Raw genomic sequence first — 22,439 nt, forward strand, 5'->3', positions numbered from 1 at the left:
CTTGAAGTCATCCATACAGAGCTTCACTGTTAGCCTCAAACTCTGTTCATTAATTTATTATTGATACAAAAAAATCATGATCAAAACACTACAGCAATTCCTAATTCTAATGTGTGTATATATATATATATATATATATATATAAAGTTAGGAAAAAAATGACTCACACAGAATAGACGATGAACTATGAAAGGTATTTTTCCCTTTCTAAACATATTACAATATTACACCAATCACACTGAAGTATACTGGTGTCAAAACTGCAGGAAAATTCCTAGGAATATCAGTTTAAGGAATTTTGCATTTTTATTCCTCTGCTTCTCATTTGCCAAGTGCTGGGGATTTATAACAATATTGCTACTACCAATATTTTGGGTTGTGATCAGCGGTTGTAGCTCAGCCATACACTGACCTGGGCTGTTCTTGTGCTTCACTTCCTGGCAGACTTCTGTAAACCTCCATTTATCTTACATACCACAGTGTGGAGGCCATGGTGAAGCAAGAGCCCCCTGACCTGGGAAGGTTGGTGTTCAGAGCTCAGCCAGCATGGGCATGGAGCTGGAGCTTGAATGGCATCAGGAGGGGTGGCTTGCAGGGCTCTGGGCACTGCATAGCATATATTTTGTTGGCTGAGGTACAGCTGAAAGAATGATACAGCTGTAGATTGGGTTAATATTAGATTTTTATCTTTATACTCTTAAATTATTTTGCACTAGTACTACAGTTCAAGCATATTAATGTTCAAAGATTTTTAGTAGCAATTATGCTAAATCTGTTAGTCTACATCAAACCTCAGCAGGTCTCTTGGTTTAAGTTAGGGAACTCCTGGTGTTTGCATATCCAGATCACACTGGCCATATGACAGACAGCGTATTTTGGCTTTCCAGCAGATGCTGTGCTCTCAGAGGACCATGCAAGGCTATACAGGGAAATCATTTGATACCTTTTACACAGCCAAGGTGTCAGCCATGCAGCGATGTATTCAATTAATTCACAAGAACCTGAACATCAAAGCCACATGAGGGCACCAGGCACAGAGTAAAGACTGTTTCTTTATCCTTCAAAGTCAGCAGCTGTCCTGATGCACCACTGCTTTGCTATAAGCAGATCTGAAATTCTTTGCACACGAATTAACTTGTTCTTTGCACACGAATTAACTTGCTCTTTGCACACAAATTAACTTGTTCTTTGCACACGAATTAATTTGGCACACATTAACTTGTTCTGCCTTGTGCTGAAGGAAGCAAATTAATAAGGAATGCTGATCACCGATAAGATCTACATTCAACACCTACGTCTATTCAATCAGACTGTAAGCAAGTGGGTGTTTCAGATTTGCCCTCTTTAGATGTGAACAAACTATTTCTTACTATTTCAAACTTTTATATCGGATCTTACCAATTACTGACACTTCACTGGTCTGCCTGGCAACCCCAATTCCTCTGCAAGGGCTGCGAGGGGTGAGAACCAACAGGGGCAAGCCCGGAGATCACCAACAAATACAGAAATATACCTCGAATACATAATTTATGAGAAGAGATAGCAAGAGCTGGCTAGCTATCAGAAGAGAAAAGGGAATATGCACAAAAGAGTTCAGCAGGAGAACATGGGAAAGCTAGCACAATCATCTGTCTTCCACATCTGTTCTGGGAGAACATGAAATGATGGGCTTAATTTGCAGCATATAAACTAGATACTAAGAAATGCTTCTTATTTAAGGAAGCAACTAAGCATGTTACAAATAACCCAGGGAGATTATAGACCCTGCATCACTTGGGAACTTCAGTAACAGTTAAGGCAAATGTTTCTTACTACAGGTGTATGCGGTTGACCCTGGCTGGGAGCCAGGTGCCCATCAAAGCTGCTCCAGCACTGCCTGCCTCAGCAGGACATGGGAGAGAAAATGTAACGGAAGGCTTGTGAGTAGAGATAAGGGCAGGGAGATCACTCACTGATTGCCGTCAGGGGTAGAACGGATGTAACTTGGGAAATCAGTTTAATTTACTACCAGTCAAATCAGAGTAGGATAATGAGACATAAAACTAAACCTAAACACCTCCTCCACACCTCTCCCTTCTTTCTTGGCTCAACTTCAATCCTGTATTCTCTACCTTGTCCCTCACAGCAGTGCAGGAGGATGGGGAATACAAGCTGTGGTCAGATCATCACACATTGTCTCTGCCACTCTATCCTCCTCAGGGGAGGACTCCCTATGCTTGTCCCCTGCTCCAGCACAGGTCCCTGCAGTGTCACAGCCCCTGCCAGCAAACCAGCTCCATGTGGGCTCGCTCCTCTTTCCATGGGGACACAGGTCCTGCCGGGACCCTGCTCCAGTGCAAGCTTCCCACGGGGTCACTGCCTCCTTCGGGCATCCCCCTGCTCACCGTGGGGTCCTCCCCAAGCTACAGGTGGGTATCTGCTTCACCATGGACCTCCATGGGCTGCAGAGGTACAGCCTGCCTCATCACTGTCTGCACTACAGGTTGCAGTGCAATCTCTGCCCTGACACATGGAGCCCCTCCTCCCCTCCTTCTGCACTGTCCTTGGGTCTGCAGGGCAGTTTCTCTCACACAGTCTCACTCCTCTCTCCCGGCTGCAGTTGTGCAGGTTTTTTCCCCTCTTCTTAAATACATTATCCCAGAGGCACTATCACCATTGCTGATGGGCTCAGCCTTGGCCAGCAGTGGGTCTGTCTTGGAGCTGGCTGGTGTTAGCTCCATCGGGCATGGGGGAAGCTTCTAGCAGCTTCTCACAGAAGCCACCGCTACAGCCCCTCTGCTATCAGAACCTTGCCACATAAACCCAATACAGTATAACATTATTTGGGGCTGGAAGAGATCTTCTTTCCAGGCCACTTTTTATTCATAAATTCTTGTTTGTCAATAGCTTCCCTAAAATACAATGCCTAAAATATTCAGTATTCCCGTGGCTGTCCATGCACCACAGATACACACTGAGAGTGGTACCTAAACACACTCGTTTTGTATTACTCACAATGTACGTCTGGTTTTGTATGTTGCCTGTGTTTTATTGACACAACCAAATGTATTCCTGTTCATGAGTGCTTAAGTTAGAATCATTTTCATGTAGTTAAGTAGCTCTGTTAAACCATTAAATCCACCTTAAGGATTTGAGTAGAGTTATTGCTGCAGACTAAGACTCCTGGCCTGTATTTTCCATTTACCATCAGCATTCCACAAAAGTCCCATGGGTGAAGAGGTTAATATTATTTTGTTTTAGGCTTTAAAATCCCATGAGATTTTAGCAGCACATTTAAAGTGTCCCAGTGGAACCAGACAAATGTCACATAGAAGCACATACTGAAAAGCTGTGTCTTCCAGGGAACTGTAATGTCACCACAGTTTGTTATAAACCATTCTCTTACATTTGAGCACTACTTAAAAATAAAAAAGCAGGTTTCTTTCTCCCAGTCAAAGTCAGTGCACCTATTGACTACTTGTGACAACTGCTTAAATATGCTATGTATTTATGCAATGCTTGAGTTTAGAAGAGCTACAGGAACCAGTCGAAAAAGGAATGAACTTACTTGAACGTACCTGTGGGTGCTTTGCAAAGTGGTCAAGAAGGATGGAGGTAACAGCCCCAAGGTGTGCCAGGGGAGGTTTAGATTGGGTATTAGGAACAATTTCTTCCCCAGAGGGTGCTCAGGCATTGGAACAGGCTACCCAGGGCAGTGGTGGAATCACTGTCCCAGGAAGTGTTCACAGATGGGCCCTGTGTGGTTGAGGCCCTCAGTGCCATGGGTTAGTGGTGGCCTTGGCAGTGCTGGGGAATGGTTGGACTGGGTGATCTTGAAGGTCTTTTCAAACCTAGTTCATTCTGTGATTCTCGTGCCACAAGTGTATAGGTTATTTTGGCTTTAAAAACCCTGTTGTGTAAGTCTCATTATCAGTCCCTAAGGATGGTTAGGGTTTACAAAACAAAACAAAACAGAGTGATTCTAATACAATCAATAACTCAGTTTTTAAGCATCACAAGTTTTGTGTATATGCATTTGTAGCATGTCTCAGTGAGTGACAAGCCAAGCAATTCTATGTACAACACTGGATATAACAGCAGGAGTAACTACTTAATCCAGCAATGACTGGAAGTGTTTCAGTGGGCTAGTTCAGCTCTATTAGACTCTGACTCTTCAAGGATTCTTACACCATTAAGAAAACAAGCAATTGGATGAAAGCCGTGGGAGCTGTTTCATAACCTACCCTGCTCTTGTTTTCCAGATGTCTTTAAATGCTACTTAGGTTCAATAGTACTGCTGATGTCAATCACTCTAGACAAATGTAGGCAGCTCAGTTTTTATGGAGTCGAGCTTCAATGTATGTGTCTGAACTACACTTAACCTCTGCAAAGCAAAACCTCATTAAAAATATATTTTTCTATAAATATAAAAAAAATATTCTTACATAATGTTTTATGTAATTATTTTTTATAATATAATTACACATTACAGAGGCATTCACAGGGCAAAATTAAGGTCACATCAACTGCTTTCCCCACTCTTCTTACACTGACAGAAATATAGTCAGTGTTTATATCTAAAAACCTTTCTGTGATTTATCATTCTTTATTACACACAGCATATTTGGATTTTTCTTGAAAACACCCTTCTCATTTCATTGTACATTCCCAGATAAAGAATTCTGACTCAAATACACAGCTGGGACTACGACAGGGTGCAGACGAGCTGCTGTTGTCCTCCCTCCTCTGTGAAAAGGAGCCCTTAAAGAAGGTTCCTGTTCTCCAGGTTAATGCAAAAAGAACAGGACAGAATTTATTTCCATAGCACACTTTGGCAGCAATTCATGTTAGCAACTGAACAGGAGAAAGGGAACCACCATTCTTCCTTCCTGTGTTAGGAAACCACAGTCTGAGAAGAGGAATACTTTGCTGGGAAGCTAAGCCAGGGCTATAATAGCTTGAATCTCAACACCTGTACGTACAAATGCAATTACAAGATTGGCACAGCTAGCAATGTAGATAGCTATGTGCACATACACGTTATGTGTGTTGGCTGGAAGGAGGAACATGGAAAATTACACCTCTTAAAAAGTAATTTGACCCTTAACTCCGCAATGCCTCTTAATATTCCCATTACAGAGAACGATTTGCATTGTGCTCCTCAAATGGAAGGCAATAATGGCATAAACCACGTCATCACAACCCCTGCAGCCCACGAGTGGTTTTTACTTCAACTCAGCCCTCTTATGAAGAAGTTTTGCATAACTTTGTTGATTCTAGTTGTGGGTTATGCTAGCTCCAAATGGAGCAAACATTCAAAAGGAAATCATACAAAGGTCTCAGACCCCCAATCACTACTTGTCCAGAAGCAAGAAAGTAATTATAACTAAGTAAAGCATTTAAAAGCTGCCTAATCCTGTGCAATATTATAAAGGTTAGGAGATAATATAAAAAGTGTTTACAAACTTTGATTCAGAAATAAAACCAAAAGCACAATGGTCATTATCCCACGTTTGATATGAAAAACAAACCCTTTTTTTATTTGTACCAGATGTAGATATGCAGATGTGAACTGTTGGACAATAGTCAGAGAAGTGGAATTAGAGAAATATCCATAATTCATAACATGCCTGCGGAAACACGTTCTGTGCTTCAAAAAGAATTCAGGTGCCGGGAGAACCTCCTTACCCTGAAGATGTTGACAAATTTGAAGAAAATCCAAGCAGGGAAAAAACACTGATTGGGGAAATAGATTACTTATGAAGAAAGATTAAAGGAACCGGTCTTCTGCTCTCAACTATACCAATGTCGTCCAATTACACTCAGTGACAATGTACCAATATAAGGAGGAGAAAAGCTTGACTGAAACAAATGACAAGAAGAATTTGCTTGGACATGCTCAGTGAAATAATTCCCTTTAGGACAGAAAGAAATTGGTATTTAAAGTGAAAAGAAGGAAAATACAGCCAGGGGATGTCCCCCTGCAGTTACATATACTAAATACCTCCTCTGGGATATCTAACATAAAGCTAGAACTGAGCCACTCACTACACAAAATAATTACACACAGGAGGTCACCACAGAATGAGATCAAGCAGTTCTTCTCTTAGATGTCCCTGTCATTCATGGAATCACACACAATGTCTCCTTCAATTGTTTCTACCCCTACATCCATTATTTCTCTCCACCTTTGGAGAAAAATAGTGGTGACTAACCAATTATGAAAATTCACAACCAAGGTGTATCAATTACTAAAATGTACTTTATGTACAATGTCTACCAGATGCTCCACTCTGTACCCTGTGTAAGAACAGCTCTTTGAGAAAAAAAAGAACAAAAATCACCATTTTGATTTAATTACAATGATACTGCAAAAAAGAAGTAGGGTGAGAAGGAGAGCAATCTTACCACTTATCGTTGCCTCTTGGATAATATGATCAAGAGAGAGTTTCTAAGAAAATACAGGTATTTGTTGGTATTTTACTTTTCACAATACTGAAAACAATGCTTGCCAGTATTTTAACTTACTAACTACGAGGCAAAGAGATTCAGAGCATGTGCACTTATGACCAAAATGCACCACAATTCTGCAAGTGGGAATCCAGACAGAAGGCAGAAAAATACCGGTATTCAAACCCAAAGACATCTTCTCTTCCCCACGGTGAATACTGTCTCAGCCTCACCTCACTGATCAGGGACTCCAGCCTCCAGGTCATCTTGGTGGCCCGACACTAAACTTGCTCAAGTTTGCCATCTCTGCTGTTTTGTGGAGCCTAAAGGTTGACACAGAAATCAGGATGGGGTCTAATGAATGCTGAGTAAAGGGGACTAATAACTTCCCTCAGTCTACTGATCATGTTGCTTTTGACACACCCCAGGATCCCCCTGGCTTGTGTTCAGCCCACCAGAACTCTTGATCCTGTTCAGAAGAGCTACTACCCAGAAAGTTACCCATTGAATGAGGTCAGTCCATCCCTGATGCAGGACTTGCATTTGTCCCTGCTGAATTTCATGATGTTGGGGTTGGTCCATGCCTCCAGGATTAAATTATAAAGTTAAGGCAGACAATATCCACTGCAATCCTCTCATCCATAGATGTAGTAATTTCATCAGAGACAGAAATGAATCCATCCTGACTATTCCCAATCATGACCCTCTTTGCATGTCCAGGAATTCCTACAGGATATGGCTGAGGTTCACACGCTGAAAGATGAAGATCTGCTATTGTGTAAGTAGAATAAAACAAAAAGGCATCAAGACAGATGATGCTACCTATATATGAGCATCTATATTGCATGAATAGGAATTCCAGAAGCACTGTGTTCATTGAACTTTTAATTAAGCTCAGCCAAAACAAAATTAGATTGATATGAAACATTTTGAACAAATACCTATCTTAGTCTACAGACATCCCATGCCAAGTCACTTGAGCCATTTGGATGACTGGGCTACCCACGTCTGCAACTCTACAGTTTCTGGCTTCAGAAATCAGTAGAAATCTTAAGCCAAAAAAGTAGCAAAACCGAAATCTGGTCTTTAAAATAGCATCAAATCCGTCTAAAATTAAATGGGATTTAATTTGCCTCCCAAGCTGTAGATGTGGCAAATTTTAGAACAATGAGATATGAAACATTTAGAAGTCAGTACACAAAACAGCATTTCTGATGGAAAGATTCCAGATTGGACTGTAGCAACAGTAACTATGTTACAGTAAGGCCAAGTCTAAAAAAGCCACCGAGATACACAGTGCATGCCATTTCTTCATTCTTCCTCACATGCATATTTCCACCACCCTTGATCCCATGGTGCATGGCAACAAGAGAAAGAGTGCTTGAGTCAACAGAAAACTATTTAGTTGGCTATCCCTAAACTCTTTATATAGCTTGTATTGCTTTAAATATCTTTGCCCTCTGAAAAGTTAAATTCATTCTACATTCTTCTGGGAAGACTCAGGGCTAGCATTCCAACAGGCAGCTAACTTGGATGTTGAATTCTGTCTTTTAAGTGCGTCAGATAGTTTTGTTGAAAAAAAGAATGTTTAAATTACCCATTAATGGATCTTTAAGCTGTTTCCCATAATCTACGTAAGTGATAATGCAGTAGCAAGCTACAAGCCTTGTTTCAAACATCTTCTGAAAAGAAAGCCAAAAAAGGCAGTTACATGCAAAAGGTATTTAACTAGTGCCTGACTTCTTCTTAAAAAGCAGTCCTAATATATGGACACCAGTGGCAGTACATGTTTAGTTTACAGCTTGCTCTTCTTTTGTCTCACTATATGCATTCTACTACTCTAAAATCTACAATTTGGTATTTTAATGAAGTAGCTTCATTGGAGATAGCCAAAACATTTACTACTAAAAATAAACATAAACCTTAGCAAGTTGTTTTGAACTAGTCTGCTCACAGCAAGTACAGTGGCTGCTGGCTGAGCTCTCCAGCAATATGTTCGTTTCTCACCTCCCCTGGCACCATTTACATGACGGTTTTCTGCATTTACATACCAGGTGGACATTCCTACATGCTTTTGGGTTCAGCATGAACTAAGCTGGCTCTGTCCAAACTCTCTTAACTCAGCTTAATACTGGAAACATGGAAGATGAGACACATCAAGTTGGCTTAACGCAAATCGATTCAGTCTAGTCATGCCTATAGGGAGATGCACCTAAGCCAACAAGCCCTGTTTAGAAGCCTTGGAAATTCCACAGGTAATAAAAAAAACCTGATTTCAAAGCATTTAATGAATAGCTGTGTCAACAGACTGCTTCCAGCATATCCTTGAAAACTACATTTCAGGCCTAAGAATGTTGCTACTCCACTCACAAAATCTCTACTTCACCAAGTCCATCTTCACTTGCCAAGTTAACATACTTAAGAGAACTGAAGAAAAAGCAGCAGGGGGACCCAGGCAGGTAGCGTTTTAATTCATTTGTTGGTTCTTTATTTCCAAATCTGAATGGGTGATGAGGGAAGTAGCTATGCTGTGGGGCATTGTGGAAAAAATACTAGAGGAAGGATAGCAATAGCTGTCTGCCAGAAGACAACTCTTACTCAAGCAACCAAAGAGAGGAAGAGTCATTCTGGAGTACAGGAATTCAGGGTGGGAAAGGAAACACAAGAATGCAACAGCAACACGAGTCTGAGGAGGAACTAGATGTAGCTGCAGAGCAAAGTTCAGATAAAAAAACTTCCATCATTTAGGGAGTTAATGCTGAAAAGTTCCATTTTTAGGGCAGAGAGCCTCAAAGTGAGCTCTGGAGCCTTCCCTTGCTATGAAAGATTGAAGAGGCTCAGGGGATTAGCTGATGAGCAAGTGCTGAAACCAGTAGAGATAACAGCCTGAAAAATGGGCATGGGAGCAAGATCAGGAGCAGATAAAGGAAAGCTGTGAACATGAATTAGGAAGAACATTGCCCATATACTTGGAAAAGTGTAGGTTTGTGAAGCCTCTTCCTCTGCGCAGTACAAGCAGCTCCAGGAGGAGGCTGGGAGCACCACAGCAATCTCAGACCAAGAAGAGTCCTTCCTTTGTTTCCTGGAGAACTGAGTGGCAGAATTAGAAGCCATAAGCAGCACCTAGGAGAAGCCTCACAGAGCTGAAACATATTCACAGGTGTTTTCCCTTCCTCCACCAAGTGAGAAATCAGAATTATGCAATGTGGGCAGGATTAACATCATTTGGGAGAGAAAGGCCTCATAAAATAAGCACAACTTAAAACAGACCACAAGTCTGTACTAAACACACTCAACTCCCAAAAAATTACAGAAAGCAGTAAATTGCTCCGAGGGTTCTAAAGCATACAAGTCTTTATCTTCTTTTTTTTTTCTTTCTTTTTCTTTTTTTTTCTTTAGTGGGAGAACACTGGCTGTTCTGCAAGAAAGCAGAAACATAAAGTCATCCTAAGAGCAGTGAAATCCTAATAGTTCTTTATCAGACTAAAGGGATTTAAATTCTTCCACTAAATTAATCAAGACATAATATTCATTCAGAAAAAAATTATACTTTACCAAGTCTACAGGATTATACGACCCTGGCAAATATAAATGTAGTCAATGAAACTAAGACTTGTTCTTCCACTCAAAGCTGCAGATCTGATCATGCCTCAGGTTGTTTGTAGAGTCGGAATGTTCTGGTCTGGTTTAGATGAAGGTGAGTCTGAATGTAGAGTACAGGCTTACAACACTGAACATTTCTTGCAAATGTAGGGAAAACGGCTGTTTTCACATTTTCTAACTATGTTTTGCCAACATAGTGCGTTTAGCACAATATTTTCCTCTAAGCACCCTCTGAGGGGGTACGAGATGCAAACAAATGTGTATGAAAAGATTTTCAGACAGTGTTTTTCTGTGTAACTAATAATTACTTTAATAGCTCTCATCTGTGGGATTGTGGAGTCCTGCCTCCCTGGAAAGATCTCTGTGTGTCGGTGAGGTGTAAGTAGCGAGTATCTTCACTTTACCAATGTAACCTTGGCTTCACCAGTTTAGGTGGCACATTTAGAGCAAATGTCATGTATTCTGCCTAATTTCTTTTACACTCCCCTTATACAAATATGAGATGCTTTTCTACTCTTCTTTCCCCTAAACAGGGATGAAGTGTAACTCTGGCAATAGCACATTTCATGAGAAAATGTAAACTCTATTTGTGAATATTACTGACCCATTTTGTTCAACAGTGGAACAGAAATACTTGTTAGTCATTGCAGCTAAGCCATTTTACAAGTGGCCTAGTCAAAATTGGTAAATCAATTCCTTGTGCCAGCTGCATAATTTCATCCACAATTATACTTCAGCTTTCAAATCAAAGTAATCTCAAAAGCCCTCCAGCCCTCCCTAGGTGCAGACAGGAGGAAGCCTGTATTTTTTTAAGAATATCCTCAATTGCTTGTTCAATTTAACATTACTATGGACTTCTAGACATCCTATTTTTTTAGGTTGCCATTGCAAAGCAGGTGCTTTTACTCATCATAGAATAAAATTATCTGCTACAATGCAGGACATCTCACTTGCACATCTGATTGCCAAGTAATTGCAAAATTGTCTAGGAATATTTCTTTAATATACAACCTTTTCTTTCAGATAATACAGAATGCTTATAGCCAGCAGTATTTGTAGGCTTTTTATCTACTCAATGAGCGTTTCTAGTTCTACCTAGTTCTAACAATGGATTTTTCTTCCATGAGTAGTTCATGTCACATGTATCAGCTCATAAATTTCATCTTTATCTTAGTCATACAGGCCTTAGCATCTTCTATGGCATTTTATAACATGGGAAGAATATGATCCCTTATGAAAAATATACTGACTTAGTCCTTAATTCCAGAGCTATCAACGTGCTAAGAAATAACGCTCTTTCAATTGGGAGTAAAGGCTTTAGGCTTCTTTAAAGGATAAACTTAAAAAACCCTGCATGACATGACTATGATACTGTCAACAATCCCCACACGAACTACAAGTTTCCAGCTTTCTGTTGACAGAGAACAGCCATCCACAGTACTGAAAAAGCAGTTTCCCCATTTGGTACCCTCATGAAGTTTTCAAACTGTTCAAACACAGAGGCATAAATCAAGAAAACAACACTGGTGCAAAATGTTACAGCTAAGTTATACTAAAACCTTAAAGAAAACCATCTGGGCATAAAATGTAAGCACAGCCAGCACACAAAAAATAAGAAGAAAATAAAACAACTGCACATTACAAACGCCCCAAATACAGAGCCTTTATTCTGTAAGACCACTGAATTTTAACTCCAAACATCCATCTCAGACAAAACATTCAGCTTTCAAAATATGACTGAAACAAAATACTAAAGCTTATCCAAGCTGCAGTTTATTTCAACTTTTCAGCTTCCTTAAGATACAGTTCCTTAATATGGGGAATAATAAGAGTATCTTCAGTGGTAGTTACGAACCAAAGCTGGAGCTTACTAGAGGGACTTACCACTACTTATTTTATATTTCAATTGTACTTAAAGTCAAAAAGCAACACTGAAGCAGTATTCACACAAAAGATGAAGAGAATTTGCCTCAAATGGCATATAACCTAAGTAGACAGGCCTGAAGAACACTGCTTGCCCAGCTTATAAAATACCACCAGAAAGAGATGGTGACTTCCTAAATCATAACGGAAGATGTCTATCAGAATTAAATCTAAACGGTTTGGTTCGGCTTCATGTTTTGCTGTATCTTCAGTTTCTGAATGCTAAAGCAACCTGGACATACTTTACAGACCCATGAGTTTCTCAGTAATCCTGAGAAACAAAAAGAAAGGAGAAAAAACCAGTGGTGAGTTCGACACCCCAGAGACAGGAGGAGACTGCAGTGTTGGGGGAAGTTTAGAAAATACACCTCAAAAGGCACTGTATCTGTAAAGCAGTTTTTTTTCAGAGGTGTCTCAAACAAGCAAACAAAGAAAGGATCTTTTAAAAAACAAAACCTAGTTCTTAAGGAGATAAAATCCCAGCACTCTGGATTCTCTGCACACAGTTCAGATCACTTGCATAAGCAACACACTTGAGATTTGATTACATAGCTAGGGGGGTTTGTTTATTTATTTACTTTTAAACAGGATGCTTGCTTCGGTTTAATTTACTTTGGGGAAAGGGAAGGAAGATTTTGAAAACAAACAGATTCTGAAGAGACAAGTTAAACCAACAAATTAAATCTAAAAATCTGTTATGCCAAAGCCAACCTCTAGCGGTTGGTACCTTTGGATTGCCAGCACATTCCTCGTCCTTCTGAGCTAACGCCATAGCCAGTAGTGACCCGCAGCCTGTCACCCTTGACAGCACAGCTTGCAGATGATGAGACTCAGTTTGTCACTAACTTCTGAGCTACTTCTCAAGACAGGGAATCCTGGCTTCAGTTCCCAGTTCAAGAAGGGAGTACATGATCCCCATTATACCATACTCTGAGCAGCAAATGATGTCTTAAAAGCAATTAGAGCTGAAGCTTAAAATACTCATGTAGCATAAAACAGATGTGAATTTTCAAACTAAGCAACAGATTTTTACTAAAAGGAAAGACGTTGAAGCACCAAAGGAAAGCAGAGTGTCCTCCTCTGCTTCTGAGCAATCAAACAGTGAACGATTGTTCTCTGACAGCTAATGGACTTAAGTTTCAATTTTCCTGCTGATCTGTTTTTAGTCTTTTTCCCAACAAATTTTTCCTATTCTACTTTTCATGTTTCTAGGAAATTTTAGCTACATATGACTTTGCTGATAGGTCTCACTTGTTTATTTAAAAATATGGGCTTTTTCCCCACAAATACAATTTTTTATTAGTCTTGTGTTGCAGGTATTGCCCCAGATACTGTATTTACTTGTGCCTTTTGCCTGGATCTGCATCCTTGCTTAACCTATCTATAGGAGCCCTAATATATCTATAGTAGAATCTGAAACCAGTAGTGTGTTAGTTTTGTTCTCCATACTCTCCCATATCACGTAATGTAGAATAGCCTGGGCCATGTCCTGGAAGGACTATATTTTCTAGTGGACAGATCAGTTTCTGGATTTAATTGCACTTGGCTTCATCATGCTTTATGCAATGAAGAGGGACTGCTAGAGACAGCTCACATTGAACACGGTCTGTATAAAAAAAGTTACTGTCAATTATTTATTCTATCTTATGTCAGGCAAAGGTTTTCCTTTTCTAGTCAATCTTTCCTAATCATCTGACCTATCACTGCCTTCAGTTTTCCAAATGTGCAAACCTACTGTTATAATTAGGGACAATCAGTGGAGGAGATAGGAACCGTTTCTGATTCACATGCAGTGTAAGTAGCAATAACGTCCTTCTTCTGGTTTAGTTCTTTAAGTTGTTGCTACAAACCAAACATTGAAATAAAATAAAAAGTAAAAACTCTGAAAAGCATATATTGAAAACTTTATACTTCTCACTATTTAGCTGTGAAGTCATGGTCAGTGTCAGGAAGGCAAGTGCAACAAAATAAAACAGTGAATAAAAGTTTTCACTGAAAACTGGCAACTAAATCTGAACCACAGACTTAGAGGAGACTTTTCTTTATGCATAAAGCATACCCCTTAATTAAAGCTTAACATGTTCTGCCAAAGCATTGATGTGAACACATGCAGAAAGTACAATGGAGATTTCCACTGCCTGATGTGGTATCGCCTCAAGTGGTGGAAAAGAAGTGGGGTTTTATAACAATTCAAGTGTGACTCAAAACTGTCATGAATTACAATCTCAATGGGTTTAGACACTTTGAAATTACAGGAACATCTGTCTGTGGGAAAAACATACAAAAAACCTATCCTTTTATATCCAGATTATCAGGAAAATGACTTAATTTTTTGAAAAATACATAAGAAGTAACAAGGGCACAGTTCTACAGTACCAGCACTCTGCCGAGCAGAAGAAACACATTCGGTTAACTCAGCATCCAACCCCCTTGCTGCCAGACCCATGAAAAATGGCTTCTGATTGTTGTAATGAATAATCATGGGGGATTTGCTACATATGAGAAGCCTACTGAGCTTGAACAGTGTTATGCTCTTTATCCCATTGTGAACTGCAATATCTGGACATCTGGCATAGCTGCTGACCCTGGATATACTCACAGGTTGGTAACAGGAACCACAAACATAATACCTCTGATAACTGTAAATTTGCTACACTGTCTTGCTGCCTCATTACTTCTCTTTCATCTTGCTTTCCCTACTTATTTTACTTGCAGTAAAACTCAGTAGATTATTAATGCTATTAGTACTTTACTTTCTCTGCCAGATCTTCTTGGGTGGCCACTTTCCAGCAGTACAACTACCTTTACTTGCTCACCTCTCCTTACTCTCAATGACAACCCTTTTTAGCATTTTTATTGTATTCTGCAAATTTTAAGATCCCAGTGCATTTTGATAACTCCAAATATAAACTATTTGAAGCAAATACAATACAGCAATAGTTACAATCTGTTAGTAACTCATGCATCTTTTCACTGATTAACTGAAAACAAATGGAGCTATCTGAACAAATCTCTATCTGATCAGATACCTATTAGATTCAGTGAAGAACTATTCAGTGAAAACCTCACGGTGATTACTCAGTTCGTATTTTATGCTATTTACCTGGAGCCTATAACAATCCACATCATCCTTTTGGCAGCTACCTTATAGTAAGACAGTGAATTTCTGCCCATCACTATTATAACAATGATGGACATATAAAATCCTTGCCCCTAGATTCTGACTCATCACAAAATGAATGAGAGTCCTGTGTCCTCTTCCATTGTACATTGTTAGGACAGACATTCACTACCAGTTTAACTGGTACAGACAATCTTTGCTTGAAAAATTACAGATATCAAAAGCAAAAAGTCTGACTCCTAGTTCTCTATTCCTAGCCTGAGAAAAGATAAAATATCCCGGAGGAAGAGAGAAAGGTGGAGAGCAAAAGAGAAATGGGGAAGGGAAAAAAGAAAGAGAAGGGAAGGGCAATGTTGAAACAACAATAAATTATCTCAGAGCCAGGGATAACAGATTTCATTATGGCCCTTCTAAAGTGTGGAGGGCTTTTATTCAAAACTCAAAAGGCATGGAAAGAATTTCACTTCAAGAGTGACAGAAGTACAATCATAAACGTGTGTACAAATGTGTGTACACACACGCAAACCTTGCTAGCAGCTGTGATGCATTCTGGCTCACTAGCTCAGCAAGGTACGTCAAGATTTCACAGAACAGCTTGAAGCATCATTGTTTCTTTGGAAGTGAAACTCAGTAAAAATACTGACAAAGGAATGCAGCCAGGCTATTAACAGAGTTGTACAAATTCCAGTCCTTCTTCATTCCCTCCCTCATCAAGTCCTTCAGTCAATAAAACAGCTTTTTGAACTTGCCTTCTGCTCTAGTTTGCCTCAATAATCTTTTCAATGCTCACCACAATGTATATGAAAAGTTAACACTGTACTAAGAAATCATCTGAGATTATCTCCTTTTTCCATGCTCTTAACAACACAACTGGGGCCTGAAAATGTTTGCAGCTGAAGAATTTTTGTCAGTGAAATAGTGTAATAGCTAGGAAGCTCAAATGACATCAAGTAATCTAAACAGCCTGGTGCCTGGTGAGCTATTTGCTTTAAAGAAGCACTTGGAGGCAAAAAGCAGAAGCAAAATCCTAGCCATGCTGTTAGAGGGATATACTTGACCCTTGGAAAAAGATTAGCATCTTTTGTTCTTCCTCTACCCTGTTTCTTTATACCTTTTCTCTACTTCCCCATTAAGCCTCCTATTGTATTTTTATTTTTTTTTTTATTTTGCCTGCTTTTTCCTTTGTTGTCTTTCTATAGAAAAGACACTTCAGTGAAAACCAAATTAATTTACTTTCTATTTTCCCTTTCTTTTGCATATTGTTTTTCCCCATTATTTTTCCTATTTTTCCACAAAACACTGTTACCTTCCCTGGTCTATTTTGGCTAATGCCGCAGTATTCTTCCCTTGAAACTAGTGGATAACATTCTTTTGGTACCCACTCTTTTCTTATAATCTTATTTACAAGCACTTGCTTCACAGCCCTAATAAGGTAGGGTGAAATGCATTGTGGAAAATGTGAGAAAGGGAGAAGGTACATCAGCTGTATTCAAAACTTAGATGCCGGTTTTACGATGTACTTCCTCTTCTTCTCCCTCTCTTCCTATCCTGATGTTTCAACCACAGAGAAGGTAATGTATGTGCTTAAATGTATAAAATATATAGAACTCCTGCCATGTCTGAAGTACTGCAATTCCCAGACTTGAGTTATTAAACTGAATGTGAAGTCAAGACCCTCAATAATAAGTACAATCATATTAATGAGAATGGCTAAATTCCCAGGCTGCATTAGTCTTATGCTCATCTTGTAACTCAGTATGTTTGCTTTGCAGACTTAAGCCTCTTTGAGAAAGAACTGTTCCTTTTGAACCATCAAGAAGGATATTGCCAACTCTTATTCTTCCAACAAATCAGACAGACATGACAGCCACAGACCCAGATTTCGTAATGATGACCACATGGGATATCTGTGCTATCTGTTATTTACCAACAGCATCTCAAGATGAAAACAACCTGGTAATCTGGATGTGAATGGCAATTATCCCTTTGCCATAAGATGATGTGCTAGGCCCATAACTCACACCTACATGGATTTTTAGAATGCACAAAATTAGCAGTGTGCCCTATATGCACTGTAGAAAAGGTCAGAGCACAGCACATACACTTGGGCAATGCAAGAGCTTCCTTAGCCTCATTTAGTTAAAGCTGCACCAGCTCTTGACCACACAACTTGCACAGATGGTCCGCAGTTATTACCCCAGATTTCATGACACAGCCTCCTGATGCCCATACACACAGTCTTTCTAGGTATTAGAATGATTTAAATTACACAACTTCTACATCAAACTTAAATACTCCCAGAGGACTGAAGAGTCAGATCACACACAACACTGATGCCTAACTTGGCCTTGTGTTTGATGACTTCATCCCAACAAACAGTCTGAAGAAAATCTAGAGGACTACAATATCACGCCACTGCAATATGTAATGTATTCACAAAGCTAAGTTCAGTAAGTAAAGGTTCATGTTCAGTCAAAGCTTATCAACAAAGAAAGCTGCTCTCAGAGGGCTAGGTGTGAGCAGCACTTGCAGTTTGTCATGTCGCACTGTTTAAATAATAAGGGTTCATTTTTCATTTTATTTTCCCTTTACTAGTTCACAAGGGCAGACACTTGTTTATTTCTCTCTGAAAGTCTTTTCTTAGTGAGAGATAAGTTACTTGGGGAGAGGAAAGGTTATATATTCAAACACGGTGTCACGTTTGTTGCTAGACTGATGAGTCTCAGCTGTGGATCCTCCAGAAGAAGAAATGGTCAGACCTGTACTTGTCTTTATATTTGGATTTACCAAGAAGTTGCAATGAGAAGACACTAAATTTATTAGTAGCTAGAAACTGCAGCAGAACTTTCACTTATAGTATGCTACAAGGCAGCACCAGAAACATTAAGCTCTTACTGATGTTAAGTACAAATTTTAAGAGGACATTTTCCACAGAATAAAGCAATTTGTGACCAACCTGTTTGGTTTTCATTTAGCTGAATAAATTATTAGCACACAGTATACTGACTGCTGCATGAACATTAATAGTCTTGTCAATCTGGGCACATCATACAAAATAAATTAGATTTTTGTTACTCAATGTGCACATTTTTTGTTACTGCACATTTTATTAAGCTTTGTTCCAGACCACCCTTCTCATGTAACACAAGGGGCTGGTATAAGACACTTATTTACGGATGTGTAAAAAGATGTTCCTGCATATCAGTGGTCCAACAGAGGGGTTTTAAACTCCTGCAATCACCTGTATGTCACATCACAAAGCCACACTAAGAAAAAAGCCCCCAAATTGCTTAACTAGGCAAACAGGAATTGTCAGCGCAAAAAGAGGCCAACCATTTCTGCAAAATCTATGCTCTTAATTAAAATCCAGATGCTGTAAAGCTCCCTTCAGAGCCAGAAGGGCTACGAAACAACATACGATTTGCAACACAAGATTTAGGCTTCTATTTCACCCAAGCTGCTACATCTCTGACCAGCATGAGCTGTAAAAAGCAGCATCACTGCAGTGCCTCAACACACTTCGTGTTGTTGCTTCATCCAGCTCCACAGACCACAGCAGTGGCAATGGCAGACACTCACCTCTCCAGCAGTCCAGTGGATCCCTCCCTGCAGATCCTGCTCCAGACAGGACAGCTAACTCAAGGTTTCTGGTCCTTTGGCTTTCCAACAAATCCAAACAATGTGCTCTTCAAAGGCATCCAGGCAGGCTTCAGCTCGGCACATTCCAAGAAGGGCAGTTCTCAAGGAAGTGCTGTCAGAGAAGCACATGAATTTAACTTTTTGTATAATAGCCTGAGGGCCAGCCAAAGCCTTCAGAACACAGCCTGGTCTCTAGCCACCCCCCTCATCTTATCTTTACACCTTTCTTTCCTCCAAGGACTACAGACTTCCTCAGTCACTCATGCTAGAAACAACTGACCACAAGCTCTCTACTAGGCCGCTGAGGAAGGAAAACCAAGCCAGAACCCAAACCCTCTTATGTGCACACCACTTTCTCCCTCTTCTCATCACCCTCCACAATGGCTTCTGCCCAAACTGCTTTGCTCTGGTGCTCATGTTTTCTTCCTCCTGCAAGTGCACCTCCAGAAACAACCTGTCCATCCCAAGTGGTCTGTATCTCTTGTCTTACTCATTTTTAAACATCCCATTCTTTTGGCAAGACAGCCACCCCAGTTTTTTTTGCCTCCAGCTTCTCATTTGCTGGCAGCTCTGTCCATTCTTTACAAACACAAGAAGAGCTGAGATTGATCATACTTTGATATGAAATTCTCTTTGCTCAGTAACATGCCCAAACCTGAATAAATGTCGAGGAAAAGACCTGTTTCATGTAATAATTATAGAAAATTCTCTTCCTGTAAAATCCTGTCACAAAGACAGAGATTGTTTGGATCCAGGAAGCGAGGTCAGGTTCAGACCCTGGGGAGAGTGGTGTATAGTGATAATAACACTTAGGATTTTTGCAGCATTCCTTATCCACAGATCTGAGCCCTGTCTCCAGTATATTACAACAGCAGGATATGTTATCTTATGCAAACTCCTTCCTAAATTTCACAACAGCTGAACCAAGCAGGAATCATTAAATTTGTGTGCTCTACTGCTATGAAGGCTGAAAAACAGCCATACAGTTCCTTCTTTACTTTGCTTTTATCTAAATAAACTACAATGTGGTCAGGGCAGAAGCACCGAACCTCTTCACTGTTTGCCAAGTACTGACATTACTTTTAATGGTGTACAAATACTAAAAATCATAAAAAGAATGGGAAAACAGAAATAGGTAACAGAACTCGCCTCCTTTAAGCAAATTACCGAACTGCAACCCCTACAAAATGCTCAGTTGCCGTTTTTACTACATCTGGTTCAAAGGCCATTAAAAATGGGATTCTTTGCCCTGACATCAAAGGGCTTCAAATAGGGCTGTCTGTGACAGGAAGGGAGACAGGATTAACTTCAGCTTTCTGGCTATATATCCCAAGCAAAAAGTAACAAATAATAATCAGAAGATAAGGTCTTCTTGCTTTCAGCACGTTTTTTCAAACATCAACTACCATCTATTGAGCTGCTTGCTTTGTGAGAATGATGCAGTACGCTGTTAGTGTTTGCAGCTTAATATGATCTGTTTTTTCAGTAACACTAAAGAACACTCTGATTAAGAATGAAGCAAGAGAGTGGGAAAAGAGACAGGAATGGTTTATAAATGTAATAAATAGATTGGTTGCTTTTACTTATTATCATATGTGCATTGATCAGGCTTTCCTCTTGGCTTGCTGTGAAGGTATCAATGCCAAAACATTCTCTACTGCTGCTGAAATCCTACCGTACCTTTTAAATACAGGCCTTATTACTAGAGTAAATATAGCCTAGAAGGTTTAGCTTTTAAAGTGGTTTCTCTCAGTAACCAACCTTATTTAAACACATCTGGAACTTCTTTGTAACTCATAACTATTTTGTGTAGTCACCTGTATGATGAAGGTTTAATGCTGTGGAATTACTGCTAGAAGCTGATTGCTACACAATCATGAGTGTATTTATAAAGTAGGGATACAAGGGGCAGAGAAGCACTAAACAAAACCAAGATTATGTTCCTAATTGAAATGGCAGTCCAGGGGTTTTAAATATAAAATACGGAATCTGAGCTTACTTTTCTTAACATCATCTGTTTCAGCTGCTCCACATTCCAGTACTCCCTCAGCCTTGACCTCATCTCTAAGATATATTCTCCCTTCAGTCAATTACAAGTTCTCAAATATACAATATTTACACCCAGCAACAGGGTAGATCTGCTGATTGTCTTCCTTAAGCTGCTTGGGTGGCCCTAAGAACCAGGAAGTGTCCTGGCACAGGGGAATTCTGATTGTATGGAGAGTGTAGCTGGCTTCTGCAGCACTCTGGGGCTGCTCCTACACGAGGGCAGGAAGGAGTGTGCTGGAGGTGGGAAGATTAGTAGGTATAAAGAGAAGGATTCACTCCACACATCTTGTGCAGGACTCTCAAGATTTTTGCAAAGTATCCATCTACCCTAGAGATACTGAAACTGAAACAGAAAAAGGAACCTACAAACCTGAAACAATTTTAAAGGAAAAGCTGTAAAATAATAGGAATTGGATCTCTTGGATTCCAATCTATGCCAGCTGCTTTAATAGCTGCTACTTTTATTTCATGTTTCAATGAAATTAAAGTATAATCGTTAAGTAGATTTACACAACATTTTGCATCATGTTGGCATCACCACCACTGATCGATACCCAGACATTACAGGCCCTGAAGTTTTAAAATCTATTTGTTGCTGTTTGCTTAACCAGCAGTCTTCTGAGTGCTCTCTTTATTAAACAAATAGCTACCACATTAGGGAATATGTGACACAAACAACTTGATAATCAATGTAAATAAGAATCAGGCCCAGAAGTATTAGTTCCTTTTAACGAGAGTCTTTTTCTTCCTGTAGAGCCTATGTTTCACCTTCTTTTGAAGCTTACACGATGTCATTTGACCAAACCCTTACCCTTCTTAATTTCTGAACCCTGATAGCTAATTTCAGAATATATTTTATTACTCCTTTTGTTTGCACAGCACTCAGTATCAGTGCTGATATGGTCTCCCTGGCTTTCCAGAGATTAAACAGCACGTGAAAGAAAAGCTAGTGCAATGGAGAAGAGGCCTCCAAAACATCATTTTAAAAAGTAAACCAGTATTTTATAGGGAAATGTGGTTCAATCACAACACATGACCTTCTGTACCATAACAAATGTATGGTACAAAATATACGATAGTTACATACTTCTCATTTTAAACTTTTTGTTACTATGATTGTTTTACACCACTGTTAACAAAAAAACAAAAAAGTGTAATGAAGAAAATGAAATTCATGATCAGAATTCAGACTTATGGCATTTGTTACTTATCACACCAACAACATATAACCAGTACTTCTTACCCACTGCTGTGAAGGGTTCTCTTCAACAGTAGCTGCGCGATATATCTTTTTTTCCCTTTCAGGTAAGTTAAAATGCAATCATAAGCCTTATCAAAATTAATCCTGTGTCCAGTCAAATCGGTGTGCAGTATATAGAATGTCCTGATTCGAAAAAAATTCTACTTATGTAAGATACAGAAATTAGTTCAAAGCCATTCTTTTTTTCAGAGATACTTTGTCATGATGATCTTAAGAGTCTTTACAAACTTAGTTGATTCTATGATTCTATTCCTTCTCAAGACAGAAGCAGCTATAGACCTATGAAGCCTGTGACTCTGCTGAGGCTTGGGTACCAGCCCCCCAGTCCAGCAAAGCAAATGACAGAAATACTCAGGTTGGTGCAGCTAATCATCCTCACAGATAACCAAGGGCTGAGTTTCCTCCGTCAGGTGT

At 39.6% G+C, this 22,439-nt stretch overlaps 1 long non-coding RNA gene across 2 annotated transcripts in view; it reads right to left on the bottom strand.

Annotated features, from left to right (window-relative positions):
- LOC130597656 (uncharacterized) overlaps positions 1-22,439 on the bottom strand; it is a 135,337-nt gene that overhangs the window by 34,131 nt on the left and 78,767 nt on the right. The window lies entirely within an intron of this gene.

Source organism: Pezoporus wallicus, unplaced genomic scaffold (genome assembly GCF_028554395.1).
Source record: "Pezoporus wallicus isolate ANWC-B61680 ecotype Strahan unplaced genomic scaffold, APGP_CSIRO_Pwel_v1 contig_6783, whole genome shotgun sequence".
In the NCBI taxonomy this organism is placed as follows: domain Eukaryota; kingdom Metazoa; phylum Chordata; class Aves; order Psittaciformes; family Psittacidae; genus Pezoporus; species Pezoporus wallicus.